The 19,861-nt window shown below is 41.7% G+C and overlaps 2 long non-coding RNA genes across 5 annotated transcripts in view; one reads left to right on the top strand and one right to left on the bottom strand.

Moving 5' to 3' along the window:
• The window catches only part of LOC109280280 (uncharacterized), a 150,871-nt gene extending 145,470 nt beyond the window's left edge, over positions 1 to 5,401 (top strand). For all 4 annotated transcript variants that reach the window (XR_002086533.2, XR_002086531.2, XR_002086530.2 and 1 more), the window contains one exon: positions 931 to 5,401. This is a non-coding gene — a long non-coding RNA (uncharacterized LOC109280280). The remainder of the gene's footprint in view (positions 1 to 930) is intronic.
• Positions 4,648 to 19,395, bottom strand: LOC132247718 (uncharacterized). Its single transcript, XR_009459054.1, has 3 exons — positions 19,285 to 19,395; positions 18,861 to 18,944; positions 4,648 to 4,709 (listed from the first exon to the last, which is right to left on the bottom strand). It is a non-coding gene; the product is annotated as an uncharacterized LOC132247718 (long non-coding RNA).
• Between the last annotated feature and the right edge of the window lie 466 nt (positions 19,396 to 19,861).

The raw sequence follows: 19,861 nt of genomic DNA, 5'->3' as shown, positions 1-19,861 counted from the left end.
TCTGTCTGTCTATTTATCTGTCTGTCTTTATCAGGGTTGTCTTCTATTCAAGTAAATACACTATAGATCTCTGACAGCATACCTAGGGTTATATAATACTATCAGTTCACAAAGCAAAATTCCTCTTCCATGGAGCTTTGAAACTGATGGCACAGTCTAACCTGGGGTGGGCAGAGTCTGGCCTCCACTGTCACAGCCCTGAGCTCCCAGGGTCTCTATGGAGATTGACACAAGCAGTGCTGGCAGGGGACACAGGTGGGTGTGGAGCTCTTCTGGGGCCAGGATCTTGCAGTGATGGCAGCGAGGGCCAGAGCCAGTGCACAGCCACAATCTGCTGCCTGCATGTCCCTGTGATGAGCACAGGTTCTGTGGGCAGGGCCGTGCAGGCAGCAGATTGCAGTTCTGCCCCAGCTTTGGACCACACTGTCACCACCACAAGATCTCAGCTCTGGCTCTGGAGCAGCTCCCCACCCAGCTGCTCACCTTGCCAGTGCTGCTTGGTCTGGTCTGCATTGAGACCCTGGGTGTGCAGGGCTGTCACCGTACTGCCACTACTGGGGTCTCCTTAGAGACTGGCTGGAGTGGTGTGGCCAAGGGTTGCTGGGAAATGAAGTCTGGCTACCATCTGGATCCACCATTTTGCTTATACCTGGTCTAATCTCTGCATTTCTGCAGATACTGTGGGGGCTCTTCTGCCTGGGACCATATGTATACTGATGTTGGTATGGCAACAGTCCAAGTAGGAGGCTTCTAGTTTCTGCATTGAATTTGGAATCAGGTTTTTCTGTAAGCTACTTTCCATAAGCTACTTCTCATTAGCCAAGATATGGGAATATATTGCTCAAGTGCTGGGATGCGATTAGCGTTGTCACAAACCTGAAACTACCCTGAAATAGATTGCGGGAGATAACTTGCTGTCTTGTTTTTCAGAAACTGCTGCATGAACTTAATGGATATAACAGTCGGAGAAAGGAACCATATCACCCCATCAATATTTAAACAGAACTCCCTACTGAAATCAGGTTCTGAAACATAATCTCTCCTTTAGCTTGTTCCATGGCAATGAAACTTGAATAGTATATAGCAAACACCTCAGTAAAACCCAGGCCTCCAAATTCTATGCAAAAAATGAAGTTCAGATCTCAGTAAATTGATGGCACAATACAGCCATATCATTCTGGAGAAGTGGTCAAAGCCAGATGTGCTGCTAATAAACTTTAGTGATCATGCATGCACTATTGATTCCTATTTATACTGAAGAATTTAGTGTGTTCTGTAGTATCTAGTTCCTCTGCATATTTTGGATATTTAGTGTCCAAGAATAGCTTAGCTTTAGTTATTATTTTTAGGAGGTGTTTATTAAATGGAATGACTGAAGGGGCTCCTGGGACTCTATAGCCCAGTCTCTGCTCATTATTGTGCACCACAATATTTTGTATCTGTCTGACAGTTGCTTGCTTTCTGGAGTGACATACCCTTCATTTTTGATTGAATAAATACAGCAGTAGATTCTCAAGAAAATAACCAAGAAAAAGAAAGAGATGACAATATGGGGTTCAGCTCAACTCAGACTTTAAGGGGGCTGGAAATACTCCTTGAGATAGAAAAGGTGTCAATTTGGTGTGATTACTAAAGAATTAAATATATGCCACCTCAGCTTTCATCAGGTCACGTTGTTTTTTGTTTGCTTCTGTAATGAGCTCAGATCAGACTGGTGACTGGACTGATTAGAGCAATTCAGCCTCTGAGGGCATATACAGACATTAAAGAAGCTGTGGGAGGAATTGATCTAAGTTACAGAGTTTTCTCTGTAGCAGCCTAGTTTAGACTAGAAGCAAACAGTATATATGTTCACTGTTGGGGGGGCATGCAGGCAACTTGTGCTAGTAGAGGCCTGGAGGTGGGGTGTGCTCCTGCATGCCCCGAGAACTCCCTGGGCTGCCAGAGACTGCTAAGAACAGCCAAGTGCCCAGACCACCAGATTGGCTGCTGGGTACAGTCAAGCATGGCCCCAAACCCTCCATCACATCACCGTCAACCTTACTGTATGTCCTGCCCTCAGGCTTCTAGAAGAGTGAGTGCCCTCCCTCATGAATTGCATATGCCTCCATATCCTAGACTGCCTGCACATGGTGCCCCACCACCTGAGCCAGAGCATGAAGACACAGGAGCTGCTGTGTGTCCTGCTTGTTAGCCTGCATGACTCTCAAAGGAGGCTGCAGGACATCATGCATGGTCATCTGGACATGATTTAGCAGCTGGTCACTAGGGGATATAGCTTCCTGCCTCCAAGCCAGCAGCTGGCAATACTGAACAAAGCCATATACTGCACCTTCAAGTGTTTTGGACTGGGCCAATGACTTCCAAGTGGCCAATGAGGACAAGGCTAGCCAGGATGCTCTGGTGCCCTGGCACCACTTCCAGACCATTGAGCACTGGTTCTGAGTCTATGCCACCAGCAGCCAATGGTGGGAGTGGATTGTCCTGGACACCTGGGATGACAAAAAGTGAGTCCAAACACTCAGTATGTTCTGGGCTACCTTCATGAAAATTGTCACCCAGGTGGCCACCCACATTGCATGCCAGAATGTCAGCATGTTAATACCCTTCAATGCAAAGAAGTGGGTGGCCATCACTGTCATAAATCTGGCTACGCACAGCAGTATCTGCTACGTCACCAACCAGTTCGGTGTAGGCAAATCCAGGAGTGTGTTTTGTCATCCGATGTGTTTTGGGTAGCAGGGTGCCTGGCTATGGCCTCTGAGATGTGGTGTGCAGATGCCAGGATCATGTTCTGTGGGGCTGTGCCCAAGCATGGGGATGTGAGGGTCCCTGGCTAGGTATACAGGTGCCAGGGCTGGGGTCCATGGGCCTATGCCCTGAATGTGGGGGTCCTCCTGGGCTCAGTATTTGTGTGCATGTCTTGGGATGTTTAATGACAGGGTGTTGGGGGTGTGGGGGCATGGCCCAGGCACTTGGGTGCCCAGATCCCAGGGTTCATTCATGGGACACTGATGCCTCCCTTCTCGCCACTGCCTGCCTGCAGTTGGCAAATGGCTGGAGGCAGAAGGTGAGCCTGGGGAGAAGGGCTGTGCTTGCTCAGCTCTGGGAGAACTGGGGGGGCTGCTGGGTGCTTGGCCAAAGCAGTCAACTGTGGGCCAAGTGCTAGTACACCTCCCTGTGAGGGAGGGGTAGCAGGGACTTAAAACAGGCTGGGGTGCCAGAGGACAGTGATCTAACTTGAATTGATAGGGAAAGAATACAGAAGTTAGATTCATCAATCTAACCTAAACCAATCTGAATTGAGTGTATGTCACACCAAGTCTATCTTAGACTGCTTGCGCTATTTTTAGACATGTTTATGTGCCCTGAACTTTTGGACAATTTTGGGTTTGTATCAATCTTCATTTACTAAGATTGGCCTAAGTGTAATATCTGCACATGCTCTGAAGCTGTAGGGAAACAGGCCCCACCTCCAATAATGTTGGATGAGTACGTTGGTCCTAGCTGGTCATAACTGAACAATCAGGGCAACCAGTCTCCTGAGGCTACAGGAAACAGGTTACACACACTCCAACCTTTAAAAGTGTGTCCATAGCTGGATCTAGAAATTTGAAAAGAGGGGTGCAGATAGTGAGGTGCACCATCATATATAATACAGCACATATTTTTCTCCAGTTAAAAATAAACTAGAAACTTTACTAATACACTAGAACCTAGGGCTATACAACTCAGTTTAAGACTGATGTAAAAACATATATAACTTCATTGGAATTACTTTAAAACAGTCTGCAGGGCTGTGAAATAGAACCTTCATTGCCAGGAACAGGTAACAGACAGCAGAATTGCAAAACAATGAATAGCTTGATTGGTGGAACATCAAGAACATTAAAAAGAAGAGAGGGTTATTATCTTGTTAACATCTGTGGAATGAAAAGTTTAGAGGGGATCAAGTAGAATATAATAAGCCTTGAAGTCACATGACTTTCTCAGCAACTACTCTCTCATGAAGAAAGAAATGCTGTTGTCACTTCCAGGCAGTTGGATTTAACTTTGGGGAGACAAGGAATTGAAATTGGGTGCAAGTGCACCATTGAACCACTTCCTGGATCCATCCTGGAGCTTGCCCCAGACAACAATACACTGTTCCGGCAGACTCTGGTGCTTGCTCTTGACCCCTCTGAGGTTCCTGGACTTGCTTATTGGGTACTTTCTTTGATTCCAGGCACATCTGACTTGAGCCTTGAATCCTGGTGCATCTTGATTTTGGCTTGACTTACTGGTCTTGACTCTCGGCTCCCTGTGACCCAGTTCCTGGATTTTGCCTGATTAGCAGGTGACCTCCCCAGCTGTCAATGGCCTGGTCTGTAACAGTTTCTAGAGTGGGTGTCCTTAAGTATGTATATGCTATAGGTATGGACCTACATGATCTGCTTTAACAAGGTTTTTTTTGTGCAGTGCATGACATGCTTCATCATTGTTTGACAGATTTTAATGTTTCACATATTACAATTTTAGTGCTTTTTATGGGGTAGGTGAACATGAGATCACAGGAAAATAGATTGGAAGAGGCCTCATGAGGTCATCCACAAACTTCTTTAGGTAATCTGTTCCAATGCTTGACCATTCTCATGGTCAGAAAGTTCCTCCCCATCTCAGGCTAAATTTCCTCTGCTGAAGCTGGAGGCTGTTGTTCCTTGTTTTGTCTCCTATGGCCACAGAGAATAAAGAAATGCAAAATACCTTTAAGTACAGTTAGTTTCAAACAGAAAGTATACTGCTTTTTTTAGTCAACCTGCTTAGTCTTTGTGAAGTACCGGGATTCTTTTGAAGTGCAGTAAATTTAAAATGTACATGGTGTCTGGAGAATACTCCTATGTGTAATAGATGGTGTCTCATAAACAGTTCTCTATCTGGATGATGAGAGTATGAAGAGAAACACAATGTTCATAATTAAGATATACTGACAAAGAGATACACTAAAGTGGAAAAAACAAATTTATTATCAAACTTTAAAAAGGAAATAACAAAATACTATTTTTATTTACTACATTTGAGTGTAAATTAACACTGGAACAGCTCAGTACTTGTACACCTCCAGATTATTTAAAGTATAAACACAATTACAGGGTTAGAAATATTCATACACTCAACCTGCTGGGTTGGCTGAATAAGTGTACACTAATGGGAACCTAAAAGCATAGATTTTTGTACTTTGTTATGTTTAGGTTGTCAATTATAAGACACCACTAAGTGCTTCTTATTTAATGAAGGTGAGGAATTTAAACATGCTAGGGAATTTTTTTCCCTTAAATTCATTTCCTTTTTATATTAATACATTGTCCAACCTGTGTATTACCAAAAAATGTACAAGATATACTCATAAATCTTTCCAACCAAGTTTGTTCTATCTTTTTCTATTTCTGTGGAATTACTCTCCCTGTGGGTAAATCCTATAAGGTTGGCCTTATCTGTGACTCAGTCTTCTCCCTGCCCCCTACCATAAGGCTATATTTAAATCTTTCTGTATACCTACGGTGACAATATGTCTCAAATTGGCCATGACTGTCCTGGATTTTGGAGGCTGTCTTAGCATCCTGGCCATTGGAGACAATTGAAGCAAAAGTCCCAGATTAGTATGAACCTGGCTCTTGACTGACACTACTGCTCAAGCAACTGGCATGTACCTGGCTCCTGACTGACTACTGTGCAGGTGACTCCACTCGCAGCCCAGCAGAGTCCAGACCAGGAAGCAGCCCACTTGTTGGGCTTCCTGGAGAAAACTGAAGCAGAAGTCCCAGATTGGCATGAACCTGCCTGCATGTGCCCGACTCATGACTGATCCTATTGTGCAAGTAAGTCCTGGCTCAAATCTCAGCAAACAGCCACCACTGCCTGGAGCCCAGGTGAGGATGGGGCTTCCCTGGGGCCCAGGGGAAGTGCTGCCATGAATGGGATTGGATGTTCCTCCCCCGTTCCTGTCCACCTGGCTACTGGAGACCCATGTTTGGCGGTATGGCTCTGGGCTGCACTCCAGTCCCTGTCTCTACTGGTTTGCTCAGAGCAGGGCTGGGGGCTGTGGGAGCTGGTGCTGCACCACCCTCCCCGCCACCCAGGGAGATGGGTCCAGGCTGAGCTCCTGCCCAGGCAGCCCTCGCTGCCCCCAGCTCACTCTCTAAAGTGTCCTGTCCAGCTCTCCTACCCCCTGGGGTAGACCTGACCTCTATCCATCCTACCTAAATATATGTCAGATTCATGGGGTCCAACAGGCTCAGACCATGCACGGCACTGCTCTGCTCTGTCCTTGGCCCCTCATGTGGATGTGACTGCTGCTCAGTGGTGCCCCCAGGGGCCTGTGTTGGAGTCATGGAAATGTGGCACTCTCATCCTGGCCCTGGCAGCAGTGTGGACCCCCGCAACAACATCCTTCTGCCTTATGCAACCTGGTGGTCAGGCAGGGGTGGTGCTGGTTGCTACTGGCTCTCCAGGGCTCTCCCCGGGCAGGACACCATCCCCACGCTCCGAGTGCAGCTGCCTTCCTGCAGCTATGGATTTGAGTCCCCCAACAGGCTTTGAGGACTGTACTGAAGGTGACTGGGAAACAGGACAGAGGCTGAAGCTAGAGGGAAGAAGGAGGGCAGAGAGATGGGAAGCAGCATGCATGATGCACCAGGTGGGCAGAGACTGGTGGAGCCTAGAAGAGTTGCGGGGGACTGTGGTTGGCTCTGTCCTGCCTTGGAGACCTGGGAGAGTGGGGCGTTGGGGGTGGGGCATAGTTTCCCAGATTTTCCATGGTCCCATATGGTTACCCTATTTATACACCATCTTGTTGAGAATCTCTAGTATATAAACTTTTTTAGACTCAAGGCATCCCTTGACACAGTAAAGTCATTCAAGCTCTTAGTTTTCACTCAATATTTGACTACAGAAAAATTACATAGCAATTTTTCAGAGAACTCAGAAAGACCGCAATAGGTCAGAATGCTTTTAATACCATGAATTTTTTAACAGTATGAATCACTTCTTTATAACATCTCCAAGATCTGGCTTTTCTATTCTGTCAAGCTGCTATAATTCTTCTCCAAGCCCTGATCATCATCTTGTTCCTTGATTAATGTAATCTCCACGCTGGTGTGGATGCCTCCAACCTAACCCTCTCTGATCCATTCAGGATGCCACAGCTACAGTTACTTGCTTGATTCATAGCTCTGAATATATCACCCTTAACTTACGTAAATTAATTAGTACCCAGTAGTGACTTCAATAGAACAATAGAAGTGCCCTGTAGGCAGTGAACTAGAATGGGCAAATCGAATGTTATCCATTGCTAGCCACTCTCTGATTTATGTAATCAGGGTCAGGGACTAAACCTAAACCTGTTTCATCTGCATACTTGCATAATCTCAATTTTTTAAGGAATACAGCAGGATTTGTGCATATCTATGGATAGATCCTATTTCACTCAAGCTTGTCTCATAGAAGAAACTGGGTGGCTGCACAGAGCAATTCAAAGTCCAGCATCCTGCCTAGATTCTGGTGGTAATGTGAGGAAGCCTAATCCCTGGGAAAAGCACAGTCATAGGACACTTCCACAAATTGATGAACAAAATTTACTGCTTTCTTTGCTGCCTTTCTGTTGTCTTTGCACAGCTGATTAAAGCTCCAAGTACTCGCTCATAGGCAGTTCCCAGAAGATGCATAGAGCTGTTGCTATGCACTGTTCCATTGGTTATTAGGTAAGAACTTACAGGAACATCCTTGCCCCATCTGGGGAGACTTCAATGCTCCTTGCAGCATGAGAGCGGACAGAGCTGCACAGATGCAGATCCAGCACACCACAAATACCTGTGGAAACTTAGGTCTCCGAAGATGTCCATTCATATAAATATATTTGTCTGGCTCCTGGTTGACTATGAAGAACTTTTCTTCCAACACTGCAAGGTGTTACTCTACTTATCCTGAAAGTACTAGTTATTTTTTTCTATATGCATGGCTACATGTCTAGACACTGCCACTATATTGGACTATGTACTGGACAGACTTGATCTTGACTGTTTCTGTGAGCCATTTCTGCTTGAGTAACCTGAGCAGTACAGCAGCCTCTACCTCTGGTTAACCTCCTCCAAATCCAGAAAGATTGCAGTCCCAGATATTGTGGGTTCTAGATTTCCCTCCTTTGCTGCCAAATACTCCTCCAGGGCCAGCTTCTCCATGTCCAGTGCATCAAGCAGAGGAATTCTATATTATGCTGAATGAAAGATACCATGACCATCCTTTTGACCTTTTCATAATTGGCCACCTCATGGATGGAGACATTGCTAGCACATCTTGAGAAGGCTGCTGACCTCTTCACAGTCCTGGAAAACATGATTGTACAAAACAAGCTTCAGGCTTTACTACCTTCAAGTTCAGAATGCAGCAGAGGGGTGAGGCAGCATGTCTAAGGGGGTCTTTGATCACCTGTGCAAAGATAACAATCAGCAATGAAATAATGCCCAGGCATTCAGGCCAAACCTACAGAGGAACCACTCTTGCTGCAGGTCATCCTAGAAAACATTGTAGAGGAATGGGGATGGAGCTGTCAGATGCTGCAAAGGTCAATCAGGTACTGAAGGGGACAGGGAGATGACCTTACCTAGTAGCAATCCAGGGACAAACTGTTCATTGTGGAATTGCCTTAGGAGACCTAACTATGAACTGATGGAGGAGTCATGATTGGAGCCAGGGAACTTAGTCATGACATTAGTGACATTGAGGTAGTTGTTGCTGACAACTTTTGTACTCCTGGTGTAACTGTGGTGCCTGTTCCTGAACATGTGAGAGTCCTGCATTGGTTTCCTGATGCTGACATATTTGCCATCTACACCACCCAGGACGTCAGGGAAACTTTTAATCTGGTTAAAGTCCCAGCAGGTTCTGTTTCTGGGTGCCTACATCCATGGACAAGACTGTGTAATCAGGGATGCTGGAGTAGGGCCTCTAGCAACCCTGGAGCCCATTGGCTGATGCCTGTGGTTTAGGCAGCAATGTTCTGGGAAAAGCCCAAGGTCAGAATAGCTAGGGCAATGCTAATCTTAAGGCAAAATCAGTGTTTATTTCAAACCTCTGTCTTCAAAATATACATTTACTTTAGGTTAGAAATGTGTTGGTGCTGTTTCATTTTGTGGTCTATTTTTTTAATTAAAATACTTTGACAAAAATAAATGTTTAAAAATACTTAAAAAAAGAAAGCATAAGTGAGATGATCTAACGTGTAAGGCCCTAACTAAATAAATTAGTTGGTGCTATCATTCCTGAAGGGAGTTCTGCTTTAAAAAAAAATCAGTGGTACTCTCTGGACTTGTGTTAGAAGTTGGTATGTCATAAAGTCCACTTATTGTTGGAAAAACAATCATTTAGAAAAATGATTTCACAGACATCAGGCCCAGTTTGAAAAGAGTCTGAATTACATGTTTTTAAAACCTCTCTGGTGAATTGACATTTTTAGAAGGCCTCATGCTACCTCTGTAAATAGAGAAATTTTGAACAGAGATTGATAGCGGATATTTTATTATTTGAGTTCTTTACAAATCCCCAGTTGTTCTCATTGAAAGACTTAGACTAAAAATACAAAACCTGGAGACTTTTATTATTAGATTGGGGAGTACTAGATGTCTTTTTTTGTCCTGTTTTAAATAAAGATTGAGAACCAATCCAAATGGTTTATAGCAAAGCTGGACCCTACCCTGAATTCTCTTAGCCAATCATGAGGTGGCCATGAGTTTGATTAATTTTATCAGATGTAATTGATATGTAAAAACGATTTGTAGGCATCCAAATAAAGAGAGGTAATATAATGGCGAAGCTTTCATTAATTTAAGGTTTGACTGCATCATCCATCTAATATTTGCAGTAGCTCCTATTCTAATATAGTTGCTCCTATGCTAATGCTGGTTAAGGTCTCATTTTCCAGGTATGTTGACAGGAGGAAATTAAAAAAGGGCTTTTCTAAAGGTTAGTTAATTACAGATAATAAATTTTGTTATGCAGATGCAGACTCCCAAATGATTTAATTTTCCAACAAAGCATAATGTGCCAGTAAATTAAGGCTTACCTTTTTATTTGCAATGTTAAATTGCCAATCAAATTAAAGGTGACAGAACTAGAAAGAAGCCCTTCATGTTTCTTGGTATACTTGGACTTAGATGACAACTTAAATGGTACGTGTACTACTGATCCTAACATATGTAGCACATTCATTTTCATGCTATTATTTATCACATCACATTTAGCTCATCCATTCAAGTTATGAGGGGCAGTGTGAGTCATTTTATGGGACACATGACCAGAATTCATTGGATATAAGTAATGGCAAGGATGAAAACAGAAATCTGGTTCATGACCATGAGCAAGGCACTTTACCTCCTTGAAACTCAGTCATTTTTTCAGTAAATTGGGGGTAGCAACACTGAATTGGGCTGTGAGATCTATGGACGTAAACATCTACATACATTGTTAGTAATGTTAATATTTTTTCTTTCCACTTTATTAATAATCCAAGCAACTCAAAGGCTTTTGTACATTTTATTTAATTATATTTCAAAGCACTTCTCTTGGGAATGTAAGCACAGAGGATCACCCCTACAAATATGTAGTCCCTAAAACAGCTTTCTCAGTTGGCTAGTTCTCTAGAAATCAGTGGGTCTATTGTAGAGGTCAAATGCCTGTAGAGAGTTTTAAAGCTATTTGCCTAAAGATTCAAGAAGGTGCTGAGATGTCTGGATTCCAGTGTTTGTCAAATTCTCCTTAGTGCCCTCCTGAATCTTTAGGCACCTATATTCCATAGAAAATCTAATCTCATTCTCTGAGAGAGGGGTTATTGCCTCCTTTTTGTTCTGTACAGCTCTGAGCTGTACAGCACAAGTTAATAAAGATGGGTAAAGCAGATGAATGAATGGAACTCAATCTTTCTGGCCCCCAGTTCTTCCTACTAATCATTAGCTTCCATTGCTTTTCTACTTCATTACCAGGGAAATCATCTTTCAGAAACTTGATTTTGTGAAAATTATTGACACTACCAGGGATTAATATTTATATTAGAGGATTAGATAACACATATAATACAGCAACCTCTGCTGTGCAACACTGGACATGGGTGATTGTGATAGGAAGGCTGTTGTTTCTATTCTGTCCTAAGCTTGAATGAAAATAAGAATGAGATGATTATCCCCTGGCCTAGCTTGAATTTGCACATATTTAGAGTGTCTTTATTATGATATTAAACAGCAGGCCTTAATAACTAGCTTTAGTTCATACTAATTAATACATTTGTGACATCAAACAAAATGTTTAACATTAAAGAGACCTAATAGGAGGTGATTTTTGTATAAATACTTTGTTGCTTGTTTTGGTGATATGTATAGAGCGATCACCTTTTTCCTATATTGTTGGGAAAGGCAAAATAGAGCTAAATATGAAATTTCCTATCTGTAGTGATCAATGCACAAAAAAACATGAACAGCTAGAAACAAAATTTTATACTTTCCTTGGATCAATATTTATGAAAAAAACATATTCCTGACATGTACTACTTTTGCAGCAGTCTGTCTTATATCTGTGACATACCTAATTTATCTGGTGTCATGCTCTCAATTTTCTCTCTCTAAACATTTTTCTTTATTGGGAAATTGGCAATGAATTTGGATTATACAAGGAATGCATCACGGTTAGCAAAGAAAAATTGAATTTATTAAAAGCTTAATTAGATTTAAATGACACAATCCTTTCTCTATAATCCTCAGCTTTTTAACAATGACTGCCAAATAAGTATGACATATTCCTGTAATATCAGGAAACAAAGAATACTGTTGCATATTTTGCTACAACATGTGGTGCTGTCTTTATTTTTATGAATAGCATTAGAAGTGTTAAGCTCCAGTTTTTATTAATATTGTGCAGAATTTTTTCTTACTGAAAAGGAGAAACACGATTCTTCCAAACTATTTTTAAAAACTCAATCTGGTGTTCCTCTGGCTATAATTGCTCTGGGACATACTGTGTTCTTGAATGTTATGTAAAATCTCCAAAAGACTATTACCATAAAAACTTTGCATTGAAGCCCATTACAATACTTACCCCACAAATCCACTTGCAGTTGAATAGGAGGCAACTCACAGGTTAAGTTAAACTGAATAATTTCATTACTGTGAGAATGTGATTTCTAACTGATTGTAAGAATGGAGAAAGCCAGAAGACAGCACCATGGGTTGAATAGAGAAAGAAGCAGTCAGTCCCAGGACGATTATGACAAGGCTGTTGTTTCTTGGCCCTCCAAAGTATGTGCCATGGGGAAAAAAATATCCTGTAAAAGGGCAGCTCTGTATTGAAAGAATGTGTAGGGTCCAAGAACTGTTGAAGTAGATTCTCCTGTGAAAGTGACTGACTGCTTTGGTGTTGTGTGTCTTACTACACAAATAGTCAGTTTGATTTGACATCAGTGAATGGGATCATTAGCTAGTTGAGTCACAACCTCTGCTTCCAGCATTGTTCAGATCTGTGAGTCAAACTGAGCTGTGGTATGCACAAATGATTCAGATGGAAATACAAAATGTATTTTCTCTTCTGGTCAAAAGGGGATTTGAATATGTGTTTCCAGAGCTGAAAACAGCACCCTCGCCACAGAAATAGTTCAGAAGAAACAAATGACCAAAAAAGAAAAGGTTTCTTGCTTATCCTAATAAGACTGTCAAGTACAGAAGAAGGGAAACACTGAGACATATCAGCGTATTTATGTACTTCATTAAAAGATAAGAACTTTCACTTCCATTTCCACTGAAATAACCTGGTTTATTTTAAATAAAAATGTTATAACCCTTAAAGTTAAAAAAAAATCATGTATTAATGGCTTTATCACTGAAAATTTAGTGGTTTGAATCTGGACAAATGCCTAAACTGTATTGTCCTTCAAAAATAGCTTTGCTCAGAAGAGTTTGCAGTTTATTTAGCTGCTTTACCATACTGAAACATCATTTAGAGAGGAATAATATGTTTTAGAGGTATGTTATAGTTGTGTAGTTTTTTAACTTATTCAAAGTTTAAGGGAATCTGGATTTCAAATGGAGTATTTTATTCTTCAGGCTGTTTATAGGATTAAGGTTACTGAGGGTCTTTGCATTATTTATTATTTTCATTTGATTTTACAGTTCTTATAGATCTACACAAACTTCATTTTCTCATCATTTTATTGATAGAAATGCCTCCTTTTCTCCTACTGTGTATTATTCTCCTTTTTGCTATAAAGACTTGAGAGAAAATTCTGGGCCCACTGAAGTCACTGGCCATGTTATTGATGTCAATGGGGCCAGCTTTTCACTCCCAGTTTGATTTGGCCTGAAAGTATAATTTATTTTTGTAGATATCTGTACAGATTGCTTATTTTGAGTCTCTCTTGATATTTTGGTTAGTATATGGCTCTCAATAAAATGCTTGTTTTTTGTTGCACTTAAATATTGTCAATGAATATGAACAAAAGCTGACTGAATCTCTCAAAATGGTATTTATGGACATTTATTTGATAACCAAGAACTATTTGATTTAACCATATTAATCATTATATTAATTATATGAGTATGTATGCAACATTTATTTTTCTTTGCACAGATATTGAATGTATATTTGTATTCTATATTGGCATATGAATGAGGAAAGAAGATGAGGGGGGCAGAAGACAAAGCATCCATTGGAAGTGTTAACTTTTCAGCTCTCATCATCATTTATATTCCTTTGTGACTTAGGTGATCAGCCTCAGATAGCAGATAATGAACAACAATTACATGTAATGCATGGTTTCCTACCACCTCATGAGTTGTGCATATAAATTATTTGGCAAATAACCACAAACAGAAAAAGTGGCAATTATTTTTGGATAATTTTCTTGTAACAGCGACTTCAATCAGCTATTATTATTTTTGTATTAGATTTTCACCTTTTTTGGCTTTATTCACACTTCATTTTCTTTTTCCACGTGTGATTTTCAGAAGTGCTTCTGTGGCTTTGCAGGATAAGTGCCATTTACCCTAGCCATTTTGAAAAGGTAGGTAAGCATTATTTTTCCTACTTTAACTGACCGGAAAACTGAGAAGTCAAGTCCTCACAGGAAATCAATTACATCCTCTGAAAAGGAAAAAGGTTGGAAATTCTTCATGTTTTTTGGACAGAAATGGCTCTTCTTGGTGAAAATTCCAAATTTGTGTTCCTAACAAAATAAAGAAACAACTCCCCTCCCACCCAAAGGAAGAGTCATCATAACATTTTTTTATTTTATTTTAATGTTTGAAAAACAGATTTGCATTATTATTTTTGGGGACCTTTAGAAATATTTTTGTGGAATATTTATTTTAAAAAGTGCTCACACAAGTAGTGATTTGCCAAATGCTTTCTGATTTTTTGTCTCAAAATCATACACAGTCTGTTGCGACCTAAGCCATTGAGGACTACACATTGGGTGCATCTACAAGAAATGCTACGTTGTTGTAGTGGCGAACTACAGTAAGGTGGCTCATTGCTACGACGATGTAGCATTGGCAGGCATAAACCATGATGCCAACTGGACATCACTATAGTGATGAGCTATGTCTCCATAGCTCATTGCTATGGCAATGTAGTGTCTAAAAATAACTTTGCCTCCAGGACTGTACAGTACCAAATACGCAGTCAGGGGCACGTGTAGACATACCCTTTGAGTATGACAATCAGGCTTCTATCACAACTTCATTGAAACTGAAGAGTTTTCACAGAACATGTTTTTTGTAATGAATAAGCAAATTCTCATGGGTGGGGGGAAAGGTTTCCTTAGAATCTTTTTGATTAGCTGTTATATTTATATTTGATCTGTCAGATTTATGGATCCTAAATCTAGTGGCACAGCCTTGAATGTGAAGGTTGGTATGACACTTCTAGTATCTGCACTCTTATCTATATTTCTAACTACAGTTATATGTCATTGCTGAGTAAGGGAATTCAGTAAGTTGGAGTAGAAGGCAGGCACATGGCATGATTGGCTAACTGGACACTGCAAAGTTTTGCAATAGTCCTCTGATGAATGATCATGATTTGATAAGTCCTCTATAATAGGAAAATACTGTACAAATCCTGCATTTCTGAATGACAAGCACAAGAGAGAGTCTTACAGAGAGGAGAAAATATATTGCATAGAAATATGAATAAAAAATAAGGAATACGAAGTGATGAAAAGTATCAGTTTGTATAGCAGAATTTACATTGGTATTTAAATCAATGCAGTGATGACATCTTAAATATAGCTTTAGATTTTAAAAAATGCTTGAAGTGCTTCTTGCCATTTCAGTACACTGGATTCAATACGTTTGTGATTGCTAATTGCTGAGAATGGAATAAGTATTGTTTTGATTATTAGCCATCAGGATTTAAAAGCAGCAAATTTTTATTATTTGCCAATTTCTAGAATTTAGATTTTTGCAAAGCTAGCCATTAGTGATTTCCCCCCTGAAATCAAATGAAAGTAATAATTGGAGAAATAGAACAAAGACTAGGCGTTCTTCAAGGAAAATAGCTTTAGCACATCAGAAGGGAGAAAGGGATAATTTATGAGCTCTGAAAGGCGGAACAAAACAACAAAAAACTCAGTGGAGTTGAAGGTACAAAAGGATCATTTATATGCATATAGTCTGACATTATTTTTTTTTCAACACTAAGAGTAAGGGATTTGATTTTGTTGCCCAAGGTACATTGATCTATAACAGAATAATATACAATATAATATCTACATAATAAAATGTCTATGCAATATGGTTTTATATGCTGTCAAACTCCAAAGCAGTATGGACAAAGTGTACTGTTTTTTGGAATTATATTGCATATAAAACCAGTATATCATACTAGGTACTACAAAGGTAGGCAGAGGGAGATTATATTCTAAATCTGGTCGATGGTCATAATTTAAATATTTGTGAAATTCATGGCTACTATGTCATTCCTCAGGTCTGGCCAGGAAATTTGTCTGTCTAGCACAGTACTTCTGTTAAACTAATTTATATTCCTGAAATTGAAAATAACTTCCCAAGGTATTAAGAGTATATAACAGAGTCTAGATAGAATTCCTTATTTGAATAAGTTCTCAATCTAGGGACTTTGGGGCCGATTCTAGGAAAACACATTTCCTTTACTCCACAGGAATAAATAACACCTACTTATAGCTTTTTTGATCTGTAGATCACAAATCATTTTACCAAAGAGCTATCACTGCCCACTTTATGCAAAGAAATGAAGAGATATCAACATAGCGAACTGTTTCTTGACAGGAATTAAATAGCCGGCATTGAACTGCATGGAGGTGATACAGCTATGCTATACTTCATAATATAGCTAGCTTAGGTTTGGTTTAGTCTAGTCTACACAGTGGAGAAACCTGGCTGAAGAATTATATATTAGAATTTTCAAAACGTTCTATGGTTTGTTGTCCCATTGAAGCTGAAATGTTCACACAGATGTAGCAATTTTCCAGGCCGATGAAAGTCTCTTGTACATGTGATGTTCGGGTGAATAAAGCACTTTGAGGGAGGAATATGCTCAAATACCCATTAGGCCTGATTCAGAGTGAGGTGGAATGAAAACTCTTGTTATGCATTTCTCAGAGAAGACACTTAAAACTGGTTTTTCTTAATCTCAGGTCTGCGCCCCAGTCTCCAAACAGCATGTGACTGATTCTAACTCCCTGAGTTTCAGTTTGAGAAAGGACTTTTTAATGGGATTCTGGTTTCACAAAAAAATTATGGTGGTTTCATTCTAATGCACAATTCAAAACCTTAAAATGGAACACAAAATATGTAATATAGCTCTAATACACAGTGTTAGAGTATATTAACTCTTAAATGGAGATGTTATAGCACAGGGGTGGACAATTTGCCCATGGAAGATGCACATCATGGAGACAGCTCTCCTGGGTCCTTTCCCATCATGCAGGCAGCTTGCTTTTTATTTGGGCTGAATGACCACTTAACAAGTTTTGCTGATGTGTTGAAGAGTCACACACATACATTCACACACTCGCTCATACTCACTTTCACACACACACACACACACACATTCATTCACTAACTCACTCACACGGTGCATCTACATGAGATGCTTTACTGTGCAGTAGCATAGTTTACTGCTCAGTAAGCATGTGCTTCTACACATGTGCATGCTTACCATGCAGTAAACTTCTCTACTCTCAAGTAAATTTGCTACCTGCAAATGCAAATAGAAAATTTACTCATGAGTACTTATTGCGCAGTAACACACATGTAGATGCCAACCTGGAGGAAATTTGTTCCCAGTCAGCTCTGCCACTAGGGGGCCAGGTTCAGCTCAACCTCAGGACCCTCTCCTGCCCCTGCTCCTGCCCCAGCCCTAGCCCCAGGCCCAGGCCCTTTAAAAGCCTGCAGGCATTTTGAGCCCTGAGGCACAACAGCAGGGAGCTTGAGGGGACTCTTGGCCCCTGTTGCCCCTGTTGCCCCTGCACAGGTCATGGGCTACCTGCCACCTAGGGCCCCAGCTGGTTGCAGGAGGAGACTGGTGACCTCATGGTGCTGTGGGATGAGGTAGAGGTGCAGTTGCAGTTTGGGTGGGGCAGGCACTGCAGCATCCAAATCTATGAGGGGATGTCAGGCCGGATGCAGGAGCACAGGTACAACTGGTCTGTGTGGTAGTGCCATGTAAAGGTCAAGGCCTTATGGGCACAGTGGGCTGGTTGGGGAGTGCCCACGCAAGTCCGTGACCTTTATGTAGCAACTGGATGCAATCCTTGCACCCTGGGATCCAGGCTGCAGCCATGCTGTGTACAGCAGCACAGGTGACCTGCCAAAGTCCTAACCCTGACCTTGCCAGCAGCACTGGCATCTACAGTGACATGTCACTGGGGGAGGACCCCTCAAGCACCAGCAGCCCATGCCACCAAGCTCCCCACCCCCAGCCTCCACCGTCAGCTTGGGGAGCCTAAGCCAGTACCTGCCCTGACAGGTCTACACCCTCAGGGTCATCCATGAGGCGCAGCTGGCCATGTCACGTCCAGCAGCCAGCAACAACAACTTCTCCCCAGGGGAGGTCTGACCTACGCATGTGCATGCCGCACCATGTCACTTGATGAGTTTGCTGGGAGCTGCACGCCATCGCCACCAGCTGGGATGGACCAGAGCCACCAGGCATGCCAGTCACATCCACATGGTAAGCTCTACACTAGTGCTTGGCAGGCAGGTGGGGCTCTGGCCTCCACTGGCACAGTGGGGGATGCTGGGTGGAAGCAGCCCTGCCCACCTACCCATCACCATGGGGTTGGACTCCATCTCCTGGACTGCCATGTTGTACTGGGTGGATGGGCAGGGCTGCTTCTGCTTAGCATCCCCCACTATGCCAACTGAGGCTAGAGTTGGAGCCACTGCCCATGGCCCACAAATCGATTCTATCTGGCCTGCAAGCAGGTGGTGGTTTTTGGCTCTGGCATCTGTTGGTGCCATGAGCTGGTGTGACAGGGCAGCAAGTACACCTTGTCACAAGAAGCACAAAGAGCAGCAGAGGAAGAGAAACTTATCACGGTGGTGAGACTGGATGGTGGTTGAGCTGGGCAGGATTTCCTGGATGATAATTAAAATAACCAGCTAGAGGAGTCAGTGGGGCAGTGAATTGGGAGCTGTGTCAGGACACCCAGCTGATCCTCCTGGAAGTTAAAGCCAGAATGGTCTAACAGCTAGTTCCCCGTAGAGGGGAGTGGTACAAGTAGGAGCCTGTGGAATTTCACGGAGGCATGGTAATTAGCTGGATTGACTGGAGATCAGCAGAGAATTACATGTCTTAGACCGATTTACCTGAAACTAGGGATGAAGAGGAATTGCTGTGCAGAAGCCGAAAGTGCTCGAGGCCAGTGAGTGTGCAATCTTTGTTCCTGGTATCTGGAAAGAGAAGAAAACAGTGACTGAGAGAGTGAGTTTCAGAGACTCTTGCCTCCAGACCATAATATTCCTTCTTTAAGGGGGTTTGTGTGACTTTGTACTTGCGACTTAAGGGGCGGAGACTTAATAGGATGCCCCAGGGTGAAGAACCTGTTTCTTGGACTCATAAATAGAGGGGCATATATGAATGATCCCCACCAGGAGGAACTAACAAGACAGAAAAAATACGAAATAAATATCTGCACTGAAACATCTGGTGTGGTAAGGGCAGGGTATAGGGATGATGGAGTCCTGTGAAGAGGGTGGATAAAGGTGCATTCCACCATTGTATGGCACCTACTCAGGCAATAGTTGAAGTGCTCCTTTCACCAGTCCAGCTTCTCTCTATAGATAGGGTGATGATATGTCCCACTTTGGCTAGGATGGTCCTAGATTCTGTAGGTTTGACCAGCTCCATACCCTAGAACTACAAAATTAATTTTTGTTTAGTTTTTTATGAATGTACCAATTCCCCCCCCCCCAAATAATTGGGGTCATTCTAAAATGATATTTTTTTAAATTTTGTTTTTCATATGAGAAAAAATATCTGAATAAGCTTTTTAATTTTCATCTTTACCTTGTTTAGGAAATCTGAAGTTTTTCTCACAAAACAAAACCCTGAAACATTTAATCTTGATCTTTTGAGTACACATTCTCAGTGTCTGTTGGCCTATGAAAATGTGGCAAGCTTCATCTGATTTTGCAAGTAGTCTCAAACTGTTACTGGACATAATATTAGACTTCAGGTAGTGGCAATGAAGTTATCAAATGCTTGGACAAGAATAGTCCATTTTCTGAAGAAAGTGTTTATTGAGCATAGTAATTTGGAAATTTTATTCACGTTGCTATGTCAAGCATAAGACAGAGACAAAAGAAAA

The sequence above is a fragment of the Alligator mississippiensis genome, chromosome 1 (genome assembly GCF_030867095.1).
Source record: "Alligator mississippiensis isolate rAllMis1 chromosome 1, rAllMis1, whole genome shotgun sequence".
In the NCBI taxonomy this organism is placed as follows: domain Eukaryota; kingdom Metazoa; phylum Chordata; order Crocodylia; family Alligatoridae; genus Alligator; species Alligator mississippiensis.
Note: the sequence above shows the minus strand (reverse complement) of the source record. Positions and strands in the feature narration are given on the sequence as shown.